General features: G+C 41.5%; 1 long non-coding RNA gene across 1 annotated transcript; it reads right to left on the reverse strand.

The window, feature by feature from the left end:
- Nucleotides 1-8957: 8957 nt before the first annotated feature.
- LOC113172257 lies at nt 8958-20399 on the reverse strand. Its single transcript, XR_003299741.1, has 3 exons — nt 20221-20399; nt 17310-17404; nt 8958-9808 (listed from the first exon to the last, which is right to left on the reverse strand). It is a non-coding gene; the product is annotated as an uncharacterized LOC113172257 (long non-coding RNA).
- Nucleotides 20400-20858: the final 459 nt, after the last annotated feature.

Raw genomic sequence — 20858 nt, forward strand, 5'->3', positions numbered from 1 at the left:
TCCTAACTACATCTTGCTTATTTCCTTGTGTGTGAGCAAATATTAGTTTTTAAATAAACACAAATGTGTTGTTTCTGTAATTTCCACCTTTAAATCCATCAAATAAATGTGTGGTGTGTGTATGTGTCTAAGAACGAGACACAGCAGTAAAGTGTTCCATTTTATAATAAATATGACAGTATTATGTCAAAGTGAAGGCCGTTTGAGAAAAATAAATTCACTAGAGAGTAATGTCAAAGTCAGTGTTGTTTTTATTGAGCATTTACATAGTATATTTATACATACATAACATTTTACACCAATTAAAAATGTTTCAAATAATACACACAATAAAAAGTAATTATATTCAACTATCTTGACAGAGTATGGAGTTTTATTAAAAACACAATCACTTTCAGTGTCTCTGCAAAAATTATTTGCCCCATTTGTCCGAAACAAACAAAAAACATTTTATAATATATTATTTAGCGTCATCATCAATGAACATATTCAGAAAAATAAAACCTTTATTGTGTATCCATTTTGTTTTAATATATTAATTCTCAACACATTAAACAAATGTGCTATTTAACAGGAAGTACATCTTGAGGCTCAGCTACAGGAAAAAAAAAAAAGATTCTGTGTCGGTGTTTTCAGTGGAATGTGGTTCAGATTTAATGCTTCACCACTTTGTGTAAATGCCAGAAAATTGAGAACATTTGTTCAATTGGTCCAATCCAGCAGTCAAAAATCATTTTCTTTGAACCGAATGTTGTCCTGTCAATGCCAATCTGCAGGGAGACAAGAAGATAGAGGAAATTAGTGACACGTGTAGGAAACAGAATAAAGTTTGTCATGTTTTTACAGAAAGAACAGTAACATCACCCTGAGCTGCATCTGAGCTTTCATACTGAATAACCGTGTGTGTGTCACATCCCAACACTGACACAGCAGAAGGGACTTCCTCCTCATGACTACCAGTATATGTGTCTGTCTTTCAGTCTACACTCATCCACCTCTGACCTCTAAAGTCTGGAGCATCAAGAGGACACACAGTTGGCAGTGAACCCCAAAATTATGCCCATGGGAAAAGACACACACACACACACACACACACACAGAAACACACCAGACACTTTTCCTGTCTGGTTTTGCACCATCATGACGGAACAAGATAAGGATCTGACCAGCAGAGATAAAGGATTTAATCCTAATTTGACCAGACTTTAATCATCATGACTAATGAAAACCAGTGACAAGAGGACTGAGGCACTTTTACATTTTATAAAACCTACGTTCACTTGATGTTGAAATGTCTGTGTCCTATTTCTAATAATGTTCAAACAGTAAAAAATGATGAGTTAAGCTGTGTGTGGGTTTTGAAGATCAGAGCTGGACTACAGACCCTGGACTGACAGTGTTTCAGACATAGGTCAGTTATGAGAAGCCTTCCCGAGCCTGTAGGGTCCAGGTCCCTTCTCTTGCCCATGCTGTCCCACAAACAAGCTAATGTTTGCAGAGGGAAACCCTCAGTCCTGTCTCCGCACCACCCACTGAAAGTAACGAACAAAGACTGTACATTTATTAGCTCAGTAAGTTTAAACTTGTTTCAATAAAAGCGGGAGTGAGGGGGGTGTATGTTGGTGCTTCACCATTATTACTGTCACTGTCAAAATGATATAACACTGTTAAGCTGGGGAGACAAAATAAGAATATGAGTTGAAGAAATACACAGATACAGGAGGTCAGGAGTGGTCGGACCATTTCCAACCATGTCTTATTTTAGCATTTCATTCCCTCTCTACCTTCTGTTTTCCCTCCTCTGTACACTATCATAAAATCCCAAAATAACTGCAGGATTTTTAATATCTTTGCAAAAAGCAGACACCTTTGCCTCTTCCACATAAATAAATCCTGTCTTCGATTTAGCAATTTCTAAGTCTGGGAACACACAACTAACTCTTCTCTAGTACAAAATGCTTCATTCTCCAAAAACCTGTCCTCCTTAAAATCTTGTTTTAAAAACATAATACGTTACATGACTGATTGAAAGGCTGCACATAAGAAAATGTCAAACAAACTTTTTAATAGGCTGCCACCTGGAAGATTAGCACTCTGAGGTATATAATATAACATAGGTATCACAGATACCTGAGACTTCACTTATCACATAACCGGCTCTGATTTCTAACTTCTCCAACACACTGTCTAGCACATCATTCCTCTCTTTCACTGCACAAGTTCAGTCTTCAAGTGATGTTCTCATTGTAATGTACATTTTCTTCCACAGATCAAGGAGGCAGGACAGAGAACATGTGTCTGTATGTGAAAGAACTGCAAAACGTAAGAGAGACATAAATACAGAGAGGACCTGAATTTGTGTCCATGAAGACAGTGTGTATGTTTGGGGGTGAGGGTGAGGGTGTGGGGGGGGGGGCTCTTTCCCTCCACTTCCCTTCTTTCTGTATTTAAATCCCGTCCCCAATACACACACACACACCCTTAGGCTGACATTGTGTCCGTCCAACAAAGACGTCCCCGCAGCCCCCTCATTAGAAATACATGTCATTGGATCACAGCTCGTCTGAATCCCTGAGTCTGCTGCGCTCTAAGTGGCCGTGACTGAGCCCTGAATGGGTGGCCGAGCGACAGTATACCAATAGAGCCAATAGTGTGTGTGTGTGTGTGTGTGTGTATGTGTGTGTGTACAGATACAACCACAGCCCCCAGCCTATGGGAATGAAAGCATGACAGCAGGACAAGGTCAGAGGTCAGACTGTCTGTTACATACACATGTGCACACTCATGCTCACAAACTTTGTAAGATATTTGAAATGTTGCTCATAACTAACAAGTGATGTAACAGTAAAATGAGAAAGATAAACTATGATTAAATTAATTTTAGGTTGAATTTAGTTGAGGAGAATGAACAGTTAACTGCTGCATGTGTGAAGGAGGTTCGCTTTAAATCTGGGGCAATAAGTTTCTTGCTGCCTCAACAACAAAGCTGCACGAATCTAGTCCGGGCTCTCTTAGAAGGAGGGAACAAGGTGTGCATGTGTGCATATATATATTTGTGTGTGTGTGTGTGTGTGTGTGTGCGCATGTTAAAAGAGCTCATCCTATCTCGTTTTGCAGGAGAAATGCGAAAGTGTCTCTATCCCTCTGGAACCACAAACCAGGCCACAGCATTGTACTCTCATTCCTCCTTCTCTGTCAGCCTCCCCCTCTCTCTCTCACTCTCTCTCTCTCTTTCACTATCAAGGCTTCTATTTCTGAGTCAAAGCTTGCATTTCTCCCCGGGTATAACAAAGTTTTCCCCACTCTACTTTCACTCGAGTTTTGAAGCCCAGGAGATGTGACCCAGACTCGACTGGAAATCAATAATTAAAAAATAGCTAAGCACCAGCATGGAATCGTATCCACACATTCTGCTTGGTCTTGAGTTGATGATTCTTTATGATACATAATATTACAACAGTGCGCACAGGAAGTAGTGGCGGTCGCCCATTCTAATCATTTCTACGAGCCTGCCACCTTCCAGCACCTTTTGCTCACATATGTGTCTCCTCCCCCCCTCACCAGGCGAGGACCCTGAATAGCTGCTTGTACATACTGCCTGATGGGAAACGGAGAGTGCCATGGCAGAGGGGAAGCTCAGCTGCATCTCTGTGTCTCCAGATTTTTATTCAAATCACGTCAAATGTATTCACGGAGTGGTTCTACGCACTAAGCTGTCAGAAAGGGTTTTAATGAAAGCAAAAATATTTTTAACTGAATTGCTCTACCTGTCCATCATTGTTAAATGACAGATAAATATTTCTGCTAAAATTGTGTGTGTATGTTTTTTTTTTGTTGACAGTAGAACAGTTGCTCAGAAATCACTTTTGGAGTTCAGATAAATTTTCACGAGGAAGTTTTACCCTCACAAAACATTATTTTAAAAATTTCTATGAGTGACTCTCGCATCTACATTTACAGCCTTCGTCATTCACCACTCGCTGTAAGCTAGAGTTAACGTTGCGTTCAGTTGTTCTTTATACAACGATGGTAGTTTTAATAATGGTTAAACACAATTTAGCATGCAAGTTACTGTTAAAGTAGGCATGATGTGACCTTGTTAAATGACAAGGCTTTTTACAAAATCAGTAATGTTTTTAAGAGTAGTCAAAGGGTTAATATTAAGTAACCTAAATAAAGAAACCTCAAGAAAATGCATCTGCTGCAGAGAACAACAGTCCAAGTCTTGTGTGGCATTATGTCCTTTCCTGAATGTCCAGTTCTGCGAGAGATCTGAGACTTAAAAAAATAAAGCGACTGAAAGAGAAAACACAATGAGAAAAAAAATTGTGAAATGCAGAATAATGAAAAGCATGTGAGAGAAAATGTGAGAACGAGGGACAAAGAGTTGGAGAGAGATGTGAGTCTCAATAAAGTGTCAATGCTAGGCTTCCTTTAGGCATGAGTGAGAAACTATGAGGCCTGGTGGTGTGTGAATGGTTCGGGAACGCACATACAAATGTGTATCGCACAAACACACTTTGACACACACTCTCCCCACTGAGCCAGAGCCTGTGCCAGTGAGACAGGTCCATGGGTCTATTGAAGGGACTGGGAAGGAGGTGTCCCTTTCTGTAGAGCTAATGAAGCCTGCACCCACCAGCATAAAGGAGTGGGGAGAGTTAGCACTGCGCTCGTTCACCCATTCACTCACTTCCTTCCTTTACACTGCTCCTGATGAGGTAATGCTTTCTTTCTTAAAGGGACACCATGAGTAATGCACCTTTACATGTTCAGCTCTTTGCAATATGATGTGAAATAAATCTTTTGCACAATGTATCCCTCTAAAGAAACAGCATACAGGTGTCTCACACTGGATAGAAATATTGTATTGTACTGTTTGCATGAATGATAAGGAAAGCATTACTATGTATTTTTCATGTATTTAATAATGAAAAGACAAAAACAAAAACTCATTATTTGTTCAGTCCTGTGTTGAAGATCTTGATACACAAATATAAAGTTTTTAAATGTTCTTTAGCAGCTGTTTTAGAAAACATTCTTCAAACAGTATTAAAGAAGAAAATATGATAAACATTTATTAAGGACTTATTTATTTTATGATTCTGATTATTAATACATCTACAGTGGTCCCCGCGTTCATCAGAATGAAGAAACATGTCACTGGAGGCAACAGTATGGCTCGTTTAGGTGGTTTTTAGTAATCTTTGGAGAATAATAGAGCTCAGTTGAATAAGCTATGTCAGGTTTTATAGCTGCAGACAATAATTGTTTGTAGGACCAGTTCAAAGGAAAGTTACGACACCCAGAAACTGCTCAATCGGCACTTGACACACTGTAATATGGTGGGAGTAAATGTAATAAATAACTCAATAGTATTTTGCTAATTTTATTAAAGATAAAAAAGTTATGCAATTTCAAACTTGAAAGCTAAATTGGAAAACAGATTTATACATAGTCTAAGATTACTTGTGTTTTGGAAGATTTCATTTGTTCACAATATAAATCAGAATTAGTTTTTCTTTGGTCAGCCTTGTGGTTCCATTTAAAAGTTATAAAACTTTTAACATATTGTATTACATTTTAGGCAGATAACAAACTTTCAGGTTAAAAAACATCCCATATCAATAAAGTTAACCAAAAGAGTTCATTGTAGGTTTAGGTCTTTACATCAAATATTTGGATAATCAGATAAAAAGGTTGTCGTTAACACTATTGTAACTAAATATGAAAATCTAGTATTTAGGTATTTGATCTAAACCGCTGCATTTTCTACATCACGGAAATGTGGGGTCCTAGTACAAAGCTGCCATCAATCTGGAAAGAAACAAAGACAGGCACCACACTGGAGAGCCTGAGACCAACTTGTCACTCAGAGAGGAAGTGTCACAGAAAGCAGAGATGTGGGGAGAAAAAGCTTCTAGGCAACACAATCCCACTTTCAGCAGGGGTGGTCTGACTTTAGGCTGCCTGTCTATTTGCCTGTCTGCTACCCTGCTGCAACTGCAAGATGATGAAGGAGCTCTTGTTCAAGTCTACACCCAGTCTAGTCTTCCCTGAACAACCAGACTGAGCTAACAATAGACGGCGGTGCTTATCAAACAGCATGGCAACTTCATTAGCATCCTACAAGACCCAGACGACAACCACAGTGGCCCTACACACACACATATGCACTTGTGGGACAGACGACCCCTTCATTGGCCTTGACCCGTGAACTCTAGGGTCCTCGTTCACCTGCTACGACAGTATTCATACTATCAAGGCTGTCTCGCCAGCACCCAACTGTTCTGCATATACCCTCCTTATATTCTCACGCCCCAAGCGACGGTCACACTTTCAGCACATCAGCTTTCATACAGGACGTTACATTACTTCACTACATTGTGTCTGTGTCTGGCTGTCTGACTGTCACCATGTCTTCATGACTTGACATCTTTGCAGTGGAGTTAGTGCTTCACTCTTCTATGATTGCATTCATCATTACTGTTTCTAATAACCTGCTGTACTTTATATTTTCTGTTTTCCAGTTGTGGTATCCGGAAAACCACGTCTTTGTTGTCATCAAGTGATGCTCTCATGTCTTTCCTCCCTTTCCCACTTTGCTCCCCTTTCTTCGATTTCTTCCCGTTGAAGCTCTGTTGTTGATTCTCTTTTCCCCAGCACATCAAGGGTAAACTCATGACTGCCCTCACCTTTCCTTTCTCTTCCTGATTCTTTGCCATTTGCTATTGGCTGCAAAAAGCTTTCCACCTCCTCATTGGCTGCTGTGACAGACACAAACAGTGATGCGGCTAACATGAGGTTTCAGCATAGTAGGAGCGTTTAAGTGTTATTGTGAGAAATGGGGTAGAGCGCGTCCTGCTCTCTGACAGATAATATGACTGTTAGATTTGGAAGGGTGCAACACTCGGCGGGGTTTCGTTCGGATCACGTGAGGGAGACCCTGAAGGGCATGTAAAAGATGCGACTGAATCTTCCCCGCCGCACAGCATATGGACGCTCTCATTGCTCTATGCAAATGGCCAAGACACATGTTCACAAATGCAGACAAACTACGCCCCCTCCCCACCAGGCCCTCATTAATGGTTCCTCCTAAAACCAGACGCCCCCTTCCTAAATAATAACCTCTCCACTACCCCCCAGTTCCATCTTCCCCTCCTGAACGACCCCGCACCCCACAGTCTAGACCCTGCAACCTTCTCACTCTCGAACCAGACACCCCAAAATTCATCCAACCCCCCCTTACTCTTCCTCCCCCTCCCTCTCTCTCTCTCTCGTCTCCTCTGCTCCCATGACCAGCAGACAGACCCTATGATTCGCGTGACCGCCATTTTGCTAACCACAGTAGACCTTACTGTACAGCACAGCAGCTGCCTTGATGAGTGAATGCAAATACGAAAGCTGCATTGTTACTCAGCCACTCAGGCGACTGACACTGCATTAATGAATGCCCCAAAAACAGGACCTGCTCCATCAAATGCGACCACAAAACGCAAAGTCAAAAAAGGTGAGATTCATTCACACAATGCTTCAATCCTTTGACTAGATAAACATCTACAAACATTATTATACCAACTCATGAAATCATGACATGTTGACTCATTTCTTTTTTAAAGCAAGGTGCTATTCATAGGTCTCAGACAGATGAGGAGCCGTTCAGTTTCTGCTCATTTTCCTCTTACTGGTGTATTTTTAGGAAATAGCGTTGATACGATACTTCAAAGTGTTCTTCAGGCAGCAATCTTTGTGATGCCACCTCTTTATATATTTCATATGCAGCAGATTTCTAGCAAAATCAGTCACACTACAATTTGTTCACTGCCATGGTAACCAGACACCCATGTGCATGAAAATGAGACTATTATGGTCTGTCTGTCTGGAGTTTGTTGGGCCTATGGATCCCTTCTTAATTAGAGTCTGTGTGCATGTCTGAGCTTTTCTGTTTGCTTAATGCTTTCATCGGTGCATTATGTATATCTGTGTGTAAAAAAAAAAAATCTGTGAGTGTGCATGCGTAAAAGGGCGCTATCTGATTTAAAAAAAGCCTTGGCTTAATCTTTTATACAGTGTTACATTTGCATGCGAGGGAATTACATGCAAACGTGCACACCATATGGCACAGTCAGACCAGACTCTTGATCTCAGACGAACCGAACACCTATCAAACACGTTTCAGGGTGCGAATACCTGCACCAGGAGAAAAACAAGCAAAGACAGAGTACATTTAAAAATATCCCCCCAGTCCTGCTTGCTCAACACTATCCCGCGTTCGTGCCACGTTCAATTACCAGCACATACCAATGACACGATGGCTTGGATGCAGGTTATGCAAATGCAATTAACCCAGATTTGCATTCGACAACAGCTAACAGATACACAGATGGCAGGCAAGAGATACGCGCGCCATCTTTGGCAGAAGGAAAGACTGGCGGCCATTTTGTCTGAAGCTGTGCCCATCTGGATGGAAACGATGCTGCATTACTGTGACAACAGTAGCAGTTTGGGAGCAGTAGGTGCACCGTGCTGATGCTCGCTGGCAAACACTTTCAAGGCCAAGCACATACAGTCCATTTATACACACACATGGAGATCACAGGTAAAGACAATACATAGAGACGGTGGATCTCATAAATGATTCAAAATGTTAAGATATGTGCAACATATTATAATTCAGTGGAATTTACAAAACATTTAAATGAACCTGTTCAATTCCAAACATTTCTTTAATGCTATTTCTGAGAAACATCTTTTACAGCTGTACTCTGAACCCTAAAATCATCCACACACACACACACACACACACACACACACACACACACACACACACACACACACACACACACACACACACACACACACACTATTTGAGGCAATGAATCAGGTAATGAGAGTACATTCAGAGTTGTTCACAGAGTGGAAAATGTGGAGTGCTAAAAGGGGATACTTGCCATTTTACCATCTCCACTATAAGATGGGTAGGTCTCTCTGCCCTGTGATCTCTTTTTGTTCAGCCATTCTGGAATCGAATAAAAGACGTCATGGAGAAAAAAATGTTCATACTGCATGTGCCGGTGTTTCTGGTTCGAGCAAGCACATCTACGGCTCACCATAGTAACAGCAAACCAAGTGTGGAGGAGAAAATAAAGATCGTACTGTCTCTTTGTCAAATGAAAAAACTGGTTGGGGAATAAACAACAGGCGAGTTGAGGATGGAGAGTGAGTCAAAAGCAGAACTCCCAAACTGGTTTTTAAACAGCCAGAGGCAGAAGGTGGGGGATATGTCAATCTTATGAAAGGAAAAAAAAAAAAAAAAACAAGAGAAAGGAATATTGCTCTCGGCGTTCTTTCAGCATTCTGGGTATTATTTGGGGAGAGCTCCCCTTCAGCAGAACCACACACAGCCAGTGGAGATTGGGACTTGAGGTCCAGAAGCTCAGGCTGCAGCTGAGAGGGCCACGCAGGGCCTGTCCTTTGGAGGTCTGTGGGCCCTTAGGCCACAGACTAACACAGGAAACCCCACTCAGAGTTGGGCAGGTTCTGTGTTTTATATTGATTTCTCCAGCATGCTCGTAGCTCCAGAGGTGCATCTAGCCTCCAGGGACCTTCTCCATCCTTCCCAGCCCACTCACTATCCCCTCGCCTGGGCTTCACTGGCTCTGCTGGACCCCTGGATGGAGGTACAGGCCACAGGAGGAGAGGAGGAAGACGAGAGCCCATGGCAATGATTATGAGCTGTGCTGGGTCTCTGAGTTCAGTCATCTACCAGCCTTTATTCAGCCTTCCAACCACCCACCCTTGTTTCCATCTGAAAAAGGGAAAATAGAGAGTGTTTTTCAAAATCTCACCTTTGGCATTCACCATCCCTCTGCTCAATGCAAATGCAAATGTAAACACTAACACTTTGATTAAAAATATGTGGGAAGAAAACGCCAACTTGCTCTTTTCTAACCTGCCCCAAGGCGCTTACTGCTATACAGAAACAAATAAAAATGCTCAACATTGTGTATAAAACACTGTAACATTTAACTTGGTTGATATTTTAAATAGTTTTGCAGAAATACAAATCATTTATGTTCAATTAAATAAATTTTCTATTAAACCATAGTATTAGAAAATATTATTTATTTCATTCAGAACAAGTATAATCACTGGCCTTAATATGAAAATAAGCACCAGAACTACTAAACAAATCATTTGTTTGCATTAGGCTCTCTTCACCTTTTCTCAGATTCTGAATTCTGTTCTCATGCTAATACAATAAATTCTTTTATGTGTCCCTTTGTTCTTTTCTATAAGAAAAACGAATTGCAGGGGCCTCCTTCTGTACCATACGCCCACTGCCCCCATTTCTGTCAAAGCCAGCAGCTAAGACATTTAAGCACAGTGTGGGCTGCTGGAAACGGAATAAGACACTGAAAGTAGAGGGTTAAAACACTCAAGGTCAGTTATAGGATGGTTTGCTTATGAATTTGAGTTTGTGCATGTTTTCAACTTATAATGGGGAGCCCTAGCTTGGCCTGTGCAAGGGAGTGACGTGGGGTGAGATTGGGTGAGCTGGAGGAAGATTCAGACACAATGCCCCCATTGAGAGGGTTCAGACATGGGTGTTAACTCGCCATTCCTTCACACACAATAGGGCCCCCCACTAGAACTGGCGTAGGGGACAATGTTGGTTCAGGGCAGCCCTCCACTCAGCGAGTAAGAAAAGAGCTGCATTATCAAGATGGGAGAAGAGGGAAGGATGGGGGGTGGGGTGGGGTAGGAGGAGAGAGACGGATGGGAGATATGTTTGTGTATGAAGCAGGAGGGAGAAAGGAGAGAGAGAGAAGCCCTGTCACGAACAGTTTGGACTTAAGGAACAAGAAGGCATCAGTCACCCTACAACCTTAAATATTTCCAAAATGATTATAGACATGTGTCGACGTCCAGTAATTGTCAGTATCCTTACTCCAACAGCTAATAAGATATTCAGTACATCCACATGATTGATCTGGATCCTATGCCTTGTCTGCGATCTCTTGGCATGGTTTACATGTTGCCATCTTATTTTTTAAATGGCAAATTCAACATTTAGTTGGGGGACAGCAGTTGAAAATATGCCATTTTGCTTTTTCTGGTACACTTACCAAATAAAAAAAAAAAAGAAAAAAAAAATACAGATGGTTAATCACAATATCCCAGAAGGCTTAAATTATTATTAAAGACCACGTTGGAACCTTTCTGACAAACATTTATAGATAATTCATATTTTGCAGTATTGAATTAACCAATTAAAAACAGTCTTCTGTAGTTTCATATAGGACACTTAATAAAGACTAATAACAGCCACATTTAGCTCCTGTGTCTGATTGGTTAATATCTAGAACAAGTTCTCTGTGCTTGTTAATTAATTTTGCTGAATTTATGGAGCCTTGAAAGCACATATACAGCGTATGGGAGGACGTGACACACATGACACACCACACTCTGTTTATTGTGTTTGTTACAAATATACCTGTTATATACTATATATTATAATATATATTTGTTATATTTTTAAAGGAGAGGGTTTTTTAGTGAATGAAGAACGTTGTGTTTTATTGTAATACATATCAACTACATACTGGCACAGAAACTCAACCAGGCCACATTCATTTTTTAAATTAATTTTAGACAACCATTATATGAAACAATGACATCACTGCTCTGTTGATGCATTTAAACATGGTATTTATAATTGTTGCCAGTTACAGAAATAGTAAAACAAAATAGTACCATCTAAAGTGCTTATCGCACAGACCATGTAACCACAATGTTTTCTGTCTGTGTCTCACATTGTCGCATGCGATAAAAACACCAAGAAGTGATTTCTCAAGATGCTTGAGAAATTAAATACCCAAATGAACCATTACTTGGAGCATTTCAAATGTCTCACTTAAGTACATGTGTAAAGCCTGGTTATGAATTTGATTTACAGCATGTGCTTGAATGACTGATATGGGAGTTAATCTGCAGACTTTAATGGCATCACGTTTGCAGAGAGGAGGAATCGCATCCTCCAATGGCTTCAGCATTTTCTAAACATCTTTAGTGTTCCTCCAAAGACCATATAACAAGCATTTGCTTGCACACAATTGCTTGTTATACACTTTGTTGTAAAGGAACACTGTTTTGGGAGTCAGTTTGGGAGTGAAGCTGACAGTGTTAACAAGCCACTGGTAATGTAAGTGTTTTAGCTTTTATTCTACTCTACTTTTTCCAGACAGGTAAAATCTCCTCTGGCAAAACAAAGGGGGGTTCTGCTTAAAATGTATAAAGGAAGCTATGTGTTCAGCTGTGTTTGAGGCTACAAGGCTGTATAGGTGGTGAAGGGGGAAATAGGGGCAGCCAGGGAGCCTAATCGAATCCTGTGGCTGGAGTGAGAACCCATTGTGGCAGTGTAGAGGATTACACTGGTAAACTGGTAAAACAGGGGAAAGAGCCCAAACACTCTCTACCTCCTATGGAGAGGCAACGAACCATTGAACAATGAGAGGGGAGAGCATACTGCCAGCTGACTCATTTCATCAACGGAAAAGAGACCCAAAGACAGAAAAAGTAGGAAGAGGAGGAAGAGAGGGGAAATAGATTAGGGAGTTCATATTCACGCATATGCACGGCCAAAAAGAAGCGAAGGATAGAGAAAGAAGGGGGGAGGAGGCAGCTGCATGGGTGACAGTTTCAGTAGCAGAGGGTAATATGGGCAAATGATGTCTGTCTTGCTTGTCTGTCTGCATCCTGAGTGACAGTTTACAATCTCTGAGGCAGCAGGCAGGCCCAGCAGGTTGGCTCTTTGGCTCCATACAATCCCTCATTTCCCAACCAATTTTTTTCTCTCCCTCCATCTTCCTTCCACCGCTGACTCTCATCTGTTTCCAGCCATCTCTAATCTTCCCCGTTCTTCCACCACAACAACCTCTGCCACTTCTTCTCTGCATTTTGTCTACATTTTAATATTTATTTCTCTTTCAATGCTTGCACATGATCACTCATTATTTTGAGCATCATGTTGATTGTACTTATGATGATTGTATAACATGACCTTCACCATGAAGAGCTGATTTTTTATACTTTAGAAGTAAAATAAAACTCTCTATCAAGTATTATTTTTCCCTAAATGTTAGTGGCACAATAATGGTTTCTGTCTTCTTTAGTAAACTAACTTCTTGTGTTTTATTCTACTGTGTCATGACAAATAATGATCTTAATGAGTCTCTCTCTGCACATGGCCTCCAAACGTGTTTAAAGCTCTAATCACCTTCTTTCATGCTAAGCTAGTAGATGAATTTTGGGCTGATGTTTCCGAGCATTACTTTATCTATTCCACTGAGGGTTTATTGAAGTCAGTACAAATTTCTGACGTGAGGAAAATCCCCCCCAACATTTGATGAGCATGATGAGTTTCACAGACAACACGCAAGTAAGGCATTATTCTCACCTCATCTTCTGTTCAAATGGAAACCACACTGAGCATTATGCATCATCTGCATTCTGCAACCTGCCTCGCTGAAAGACTCCTCTCTCCTCCTTCCCTCTCTTCATCTCTGTTCCTTCAAAGGCTGCCGGGGGTGTATTCAAACAGCAGGATACACACTCAGCTAACAAACCTCATTAAGGGCCCATACACACTTTCTCAATGCTAACACTAGCTGTCACACATCCCCTCTCAATGCACACACTGGTGGCCACACTGACGACGACAAAGCATCTTTACAGAGCTAATTAGAAGGGTCCCCCTCTCTATTTGAAACTCATCTGAATAGGAGGGAACATGATAACGAAGAGGGGAGAAAGCGATAGAGAAGGAGGGACAGGCAGGAGAAAGGAGGGAAAGGGAGAGAAAAAAAAAACAATACATGATGCTTACTAATATATTCAAAAAGATAGCAGGCCTGTCTTTCTTAGTGTGGAATTTAAGCTGCGAGCTCAAGCGGGCAGGGGGAAATGAATTAGTGTGACACCACTTTGTGTATCTCGGATGCAGCAATGGAGGGTAACGGGGAGGGAACTGAGTGCTGCACTGATTTGATTGGTGTGCCAGTATCTAGAGAGAGATAGAGGGAACGGATGGGTGTGACACCACCTTCATGGGGAAGGCGGTAAAAGAGCAGCTGCTGACATGGTCGGCATTTCAGAAACCTGCATGAGGAACGCTGCTCTTACATGTGAATGACCAATTAAACAAAATAGTATGAACAAAACACCAACTATAAACCCAGTGGCTTTTCTTTAAATGTATCTTTTTTTCTGATACATGAGATAATAATGCGAGTAAAGTATTCTGTGTCTTAAACATCATTGTTGTCTTTCAGTTCATTACATGTTGTATTTAGATAAAGAAAAAAAAAAGGTCACACTGGGAGTTCAGCCCTAAAACAATCCTCCATAGCTGCCAGAACTTCCTCCGACCCTCCTCCAGTTCATGTTAAATATTTCTTTTGTGTGTCCTTAAAGCAAGCACTGTGTGTGTCTGTCTGTGTGAGTGTGGATGCAGACAATGCCAAGTTGACAGTTAGGGTCTCAGATCAAGCACAAGGCCAAGTTTGTCTCTGCAGACACAATGGAGACATTAACAACAACTGCAGAAGTAAAACATTATTTCTCCTTACACTAGTTCTCCTTAACCATAGTATAAACATAAAAGTAGTCTCCAAAAATTAACCAATTACAAAGCTTTGAACTCTCTTTCTCTCTCTCACACACACACATTATATCTATCTATCTATCTATCTATCTATCTATCTATCTATCTATCTATCTATCTATCTATCTATCTATCTATATATATATATATATATATATATATATATATATATATATATATATATATATATATATATATACACACACACACACACAAAAAAAAACTCTTTTCAATCCACATCAGAATTTAAGTTCAAGTTGAAGTTATGACCTAATTGTTGTCCCATCAAGCCCAGTGGCCCCTGATGGGAGTGCAAAGCATTCTGGGAGAATAGCAGGTGTCCCCATGGCACAGAGTTTCCCAGACAGCTTGTTAATTTGCACAAGTTTTACACACACATCTCTCCCTCTATGTGTGTGTATGTATGCGTGTATATATTAGCGATGGGACTTGACCCTAGCGAGCTGCGGCAGTGTTTCGTGTCTTGCTGGGCGTGGGAAAAAGACGGGACCCCTTTTCACAGCTGCCTCGGCTGAGGCCTCGACTGTTGGGGGGCCCTGTACCCCCACCATACACACACTCCCGTCCCCTATTATCCAACCCCCTGCCCCCCTTTTCCTTCTATCCCATTCAGGCTCCGGCCTACTGGCTTTCAAAAGCAGGACCCCCTTCTCAGCCCTTCATAAATACATCTCATTATTCAGAAACTAGTTTGCATAAGGATTCCAAAGAGATCTCCACTCTGTTAGTGAGGCCTGAAGCCCCTCAGCCTTTTGGACCGCACAAGTGCAAATTTCGACTTAGTAATCTCCCTGTGTTAATATTTGTTTTAAAACGATGTGTGCACACTTGCAAAACTATTTCTCCAATATTTCCACTGTTTCCAAATTTCTATTTTGATTAGTCACATTCTTGAAATTTCGAATTTTCGGTTTTCTGTTTTTTGGAAATGCGTCAAAAAATCTAGAGAAACTAAACTGAGTGAAAAGAGAGTTTAGCATAACTATTAGCAAGTACTTTGCTGGTCTGTATTCCATCTGCCACAAGCCATTGTACAGTACTTCCCACCATACACACACACACACACACACACACTCAACACTTCAACTCCTCTACAACACCCCCCCACCCCCATTCCCTGCAATGCATTACTGCAGAGATTTATCTCCTATCAGCCTGTATAATACTGAGTTATAATTTACATCCACTTTAGAAAACAGCAGCACAGACTGGTCCTTGCATATGCTAATATAAAGCTTGGGAAAATCTGGGCGACTCAAAGAACTCCATAGTAAATTTGAATAACTGAGCTTTCTATTGAGCTTCAGGATTGTGGAACCATGAAGATTTGACCTTGCTAACAATATGTACTTAATGTTTAATTCCAAATGCTCAACTATTTTGGGGGGAATTGGAGGGAACGTACTATCAACCTTAAAACTGGGGATGTTTCTCTTTCAATTGCGTCTTTGGCATCTTCCTTTTTTCTCTCTCATTAAACAAAAAATTGAGAATTTTAATTTAAGCGTTAGGATGAAACTAAAAGCATCTCACTGAAATGATCGTCTTGCCTTAGTTTCCTGGCAATTCTACTGTATATTTCAAACATTTGAACTTAATGCTGCCATTGCTGCGTTATGCATGACCTGTACCTTTATGCAAACTGATACTTTGCTCACAATAATCAGGAGACGTCGGACACGGGGAGGGTGACTTGTCAAGGTATTTGGGGCAAAAAGGACAGAGCCACCCAAACACTCTTTCCACATGAGCAGGTTCAAACCTTGGGTGAGCCCTACGCCTGCGCTCTCCTAACGGGATAAAGAACCGCAGCAAAGATTACACGGCCACCTCCCCTGCACCTACCACACACTCTACCTGACAAATAGGATCATAGTGTCTAAAGGGATAAAATGGTGAATGTATGAGAAGGAAAAGAGGTGTGTGTGTGTGTGTGTGTGTGTGTGTGTGTGTGTGTGTGTGTGTGTGTGTGTGTGTGTGTGTGTGTGTGTGAGGAGGATGGGGGCTGATGTACAATGTAAAAAATGTTCAAAGGAGGAAGGAATGACGCAATTCAACATGGTGGTCTTACTTCACACACTTAATTCACATGGTTTACACTCTGTACCTGTAGGGTACAGTCTATTGCAGCTTCACAGTGTATGTATATATGATGAGATACACATGAATGGTATAAAACTGACATTTACACTGGGAGAAAAACAAAACGGCATAGTATCGCTCTCTTAATGCCCCATCTCATTTGAATAAGTGCTGCAAACTTTAAAAAAAATCCTTCTCAATGCAAAACACACAACCCTCAACATTTCAACCAGCTGAGTCTGTCTCTCTTTCTCTCTATTTTTCACACCCACACATGCACAAACAATGAAATACGGACAAAAATCAACCACTAGCAATGTTGTACCAGAGCTGGATTATAACACTGTAGAAACAAAACTATCTGAAAGCCTCCAGCATCTCAAGGTTTGACCTGAACCTTTCTCTTAACTCCATAGATTTTTTGTTACGACCAAAATATATATGGCAGAATAGGCAAACTGCTTGGGAACTTGGGCAACATCATACTGAAGCGAACCACATCTTTGGTTATTATTCATATATTCTGATTTTAAATATTTACCTGCAGGATGACTATTCTTCCTCTTCCTGTCTGGTGGAAGTTTGTCTTCAGTGCGAGTTGATGTTAACTTTAGGGTTGAAGCTGCTGGCATTTTCCTTTAAAGACAAAAGAATATAAATTAATTTTCCATAAACAGCAAACAATTCAGGAACAAATAAGTGCCTTGCAAAGTAGTGGAGGGAAATGTAAAACAGAGAGTGAAATAAATTTGTGTTGACCTTGCAGCTAACAGCAGTCTCCTAAACTGGTTACTCTGTATTTACAAGTGCTGTTTTCTTCCATGCACTTCTCATTATTTTTGCTTCATGGCAAGGTTAAATATATTTTCTGCTGGGTGTACAGTAATATTTGCTAAAAGTGTTTGTGAGAGTCAAAAGATACAAAATGTTATGGGAAAAGTCAGCCCAATTTGTAGTGAAGAACTATACCATAAAACCAGGGTATTTAGCATGCTTCATCAAGGCAACATCCCAGTTGCTAAGCTACTAAAATACAGCGCTGAACACAAAAACGTGGTACACAAATAAAAACGGAATATAAATTCCCTAAAATATCACTGTGATCTATGGAACCAAATACACAGCGAGAGATTACTCAATCCCATAATACTTTAATCCCTGCTTTTCTTTGCATCACAAGATGAACGACATGGAGGTCAAATTTTATACACTGGCTCAAACTGTAGACCAGCCTTCACATGCAAACGTCAACAATATACACACGCAGAATCACACAGTCCCACACCATCCGAGCTCTCTTGTTTAACGACGCACATCAAATATTGTCAGTCATGGTCTAAATAGAGCATGCTGGGACTTCAGGGATATTCAGTCATCTCCAGGGCTTGCTGATTCTGCTCTAAGAATAGATCAAACTCTGAGCCGATGTCCTATTTTGCTCTTATCTAGCAGGCAAACATGAAAATAATCCACCCAGCGAAATACAAATTTGAGCATATCTGCCATGTCTAACTGGGATTCGGCTTCAGTGATGAAAGCATGTTGGAAACAGGCTGAAGATGTTCATGTGCAGCCCAGTCTCTTTCTCTCGAAGTGACTGATGCACTGTGATGTTGACGTGTTATACCCTGCAGGTTCTGCTTGGGAAGCAAAGAAACAAGCCCACCCTGTGTGACACTCAAATGATGGGAAAAACACTGTGTCTGTGGTGTTGTCAGGCGTGTTAGTACACGGTAGCACAGTCCTAGAGTTTGTCTCCATGCTGCACTAAGGCTTTTTCTTGCACCAAGTGGTATACACATGCATCCAATCATATAGATCACTCCTACTGTCAAGTTAATTACAGCCAGGGGACATCACTTAGCCTACACCACTCATGAAGGAAGGAGTCAGGGAGTCTGCACTTGCACTGGACGATGCTCTGCAGGATAAATCCACACAGCGTAACTACTGTTTTAATTTAACACTGTGCCAACTTGTGGGGTTACAACAATCGCCATAACCAACATGTGAGATCTTAGAAAGCGATCTGCCGCTGCTGCCAACACCGTCACGTGAGTCCTGGATCGACCAATCGCGCGAACCCTTTAACTATTTCTGTCTCACCCCTGAAGATATTACTGTTATAACACCCACACAGTCATGACAGCTACACAGCGCCGTTCACCTCGGGCTTTTAGCATGTTCTTCAACATGCATCACTCCTTTATGTCCTAAAGTTGAACGTAAAGCCGGTTGATGATTTTCAGTAGGCCCCAGCATCACCACGATGCCCAGACCACGAGCCCTAAAAGCACCAACACACACGCCCCCCCCCTCTCCCCCCTCGGAGACACCTATCCACAAGAGGTGAACAGCCAACACTAAAATGATCTGGTGTCAAGATCAGCGGACCACCACTCAACACCATGCGCCACTCCTCATCATCGGCGGAGGCAGCGGCGTTCAGGCTCCCTCAGCATCAGTGCCTCCTGCTTCCTCCTGCTGCCGCTGCTGCCCGCCCCGGCATCATCTCCTTCTCCTCCATGCCGAGCTTGAAGGACCCCCTGCTCCGAAGTGTTGGGCGTCAGTTCGTACTTTCGGTTCTCTAGCTTTATGAAATTAAAACTCATACAGCTAGATAACCAAAGACACAAACTAACCCGTCGTCTCTTAAAGGGGCCGCCTCTCTGATATAACCAGAGAGGATAGATAGATGGATAAATAGAGAGCCTGTGCACGGTCACACTGCACAGAGAGCCCCCTCACACACAGGCACACAGACACACACACACAGATAGAGAGGGCGAGAGACTGAAATAGAGAGAAAGCAGCAACAAAGCTTCTCAACCTAATAAAGCGTTTATATTGATCTATATATCCACCTTGTATGGACTCGACAACACGCAGGCTCTATTGGCTCCCACTATTTTAACACACACACACACACACACACACACACACTTGACATAATAGGCCCATTAGCTCCGTAGTTAAGAAGTCCATCACCACAAATTCAACTTTGCTCTACTGACATGACCAAAATTTAACGCAGTGTTGCCAAAGACAAAAAAAAAAAAAAAAAAAAAAAAAAAAAAAGCTGTACAAGATTCACCACCATCACTTCATTGGTAAAGCATCACAAGTGTATCTCGTTGTATCCATGTCAAATCCACTATTATATAAAGGCAGTTTTTTAGAAGTCATTGTTGACCACTGCCGTGGATTTGAGCCATTATGCTGCAGCATCAGGCCTAACAGACAACCAAAGTTGCAGTTACACAGCCGTCAGTAGTGTGACTGTTTAATATCACAACTATAGTTCACATTTCTGGGAAACACTAAAACCACTGCACCTGAAAGAATCCGCGTATTGAACCACCTATTAGTTATAACACACACCCCTCTTCAATAGGATCAGGGTTACTCCCATATGACCTGTACCAGTCATATAAAGCAAACATCCCACTTACTTGCACATCAGGAGAACTCCACTCCACTATTGTCAAAATCCTCCAGCAATTTCAATTCCGCCCTGGATTTTTTTTTCCCCTTTTCTACCAGTGTCTGGTCTGACCGTATCCAGTGACAGAAACCAGTAAAGACTAAGCCTACAACGTGTCCTGTTTCTCTGTGGAGCTTCTCAAGAACAACGCGGTGTCCTCTCCCTCACACACGCGAGCTGCGACTGACAAGTGCGCGGAGTCCTCACAGTGAGCAGAGAGGATAAACTCCGCCTCAGAGAGAGAGAGAGAGGGAGGGAGGGAGGGAGAGAGAGAGAGAGAGAGAGGCGGGAATCTGGGAATATTAAATCCAATTTGAAAATTGAAGGCAGGTGTGTGTCAATCAGGAGTTGATTTCCCCCAATTATCCTCATTAGTCAGAGAGCGGCGCGTAAAGTATTCAAAAGCAAAGTGAGGCTGGTGCAAATGGAGCTGGGTCAGAGCTGCTACTCTCAGAGCAATGCGGTGGCTGTATTTTATGATCAATTCATTAATGGGCATTTATAAACCTTCTGTCATTTCTTATTTAGGAAAACAACTCAGTGTGGCTACAGTACCTTCACATTTTCTTTTCTATTTGTACAATCAGCTTTACAATCCTGTTCATA

Source organism: Anabas testudineus, chromosome 17 (genome assembly GCF_900324465.2).
Source record: "Anabas testudineus chromosome 17, fAnaTes1.2, whole genome shotgun sequence".
Classification (NCBI taxonomy): domain Eukaryota; kingdom Metazoa; phylum Chordata; class Actinopteri; order Anabantiformes; family Anabantidae; genus Anabas; species Anabas testudineus.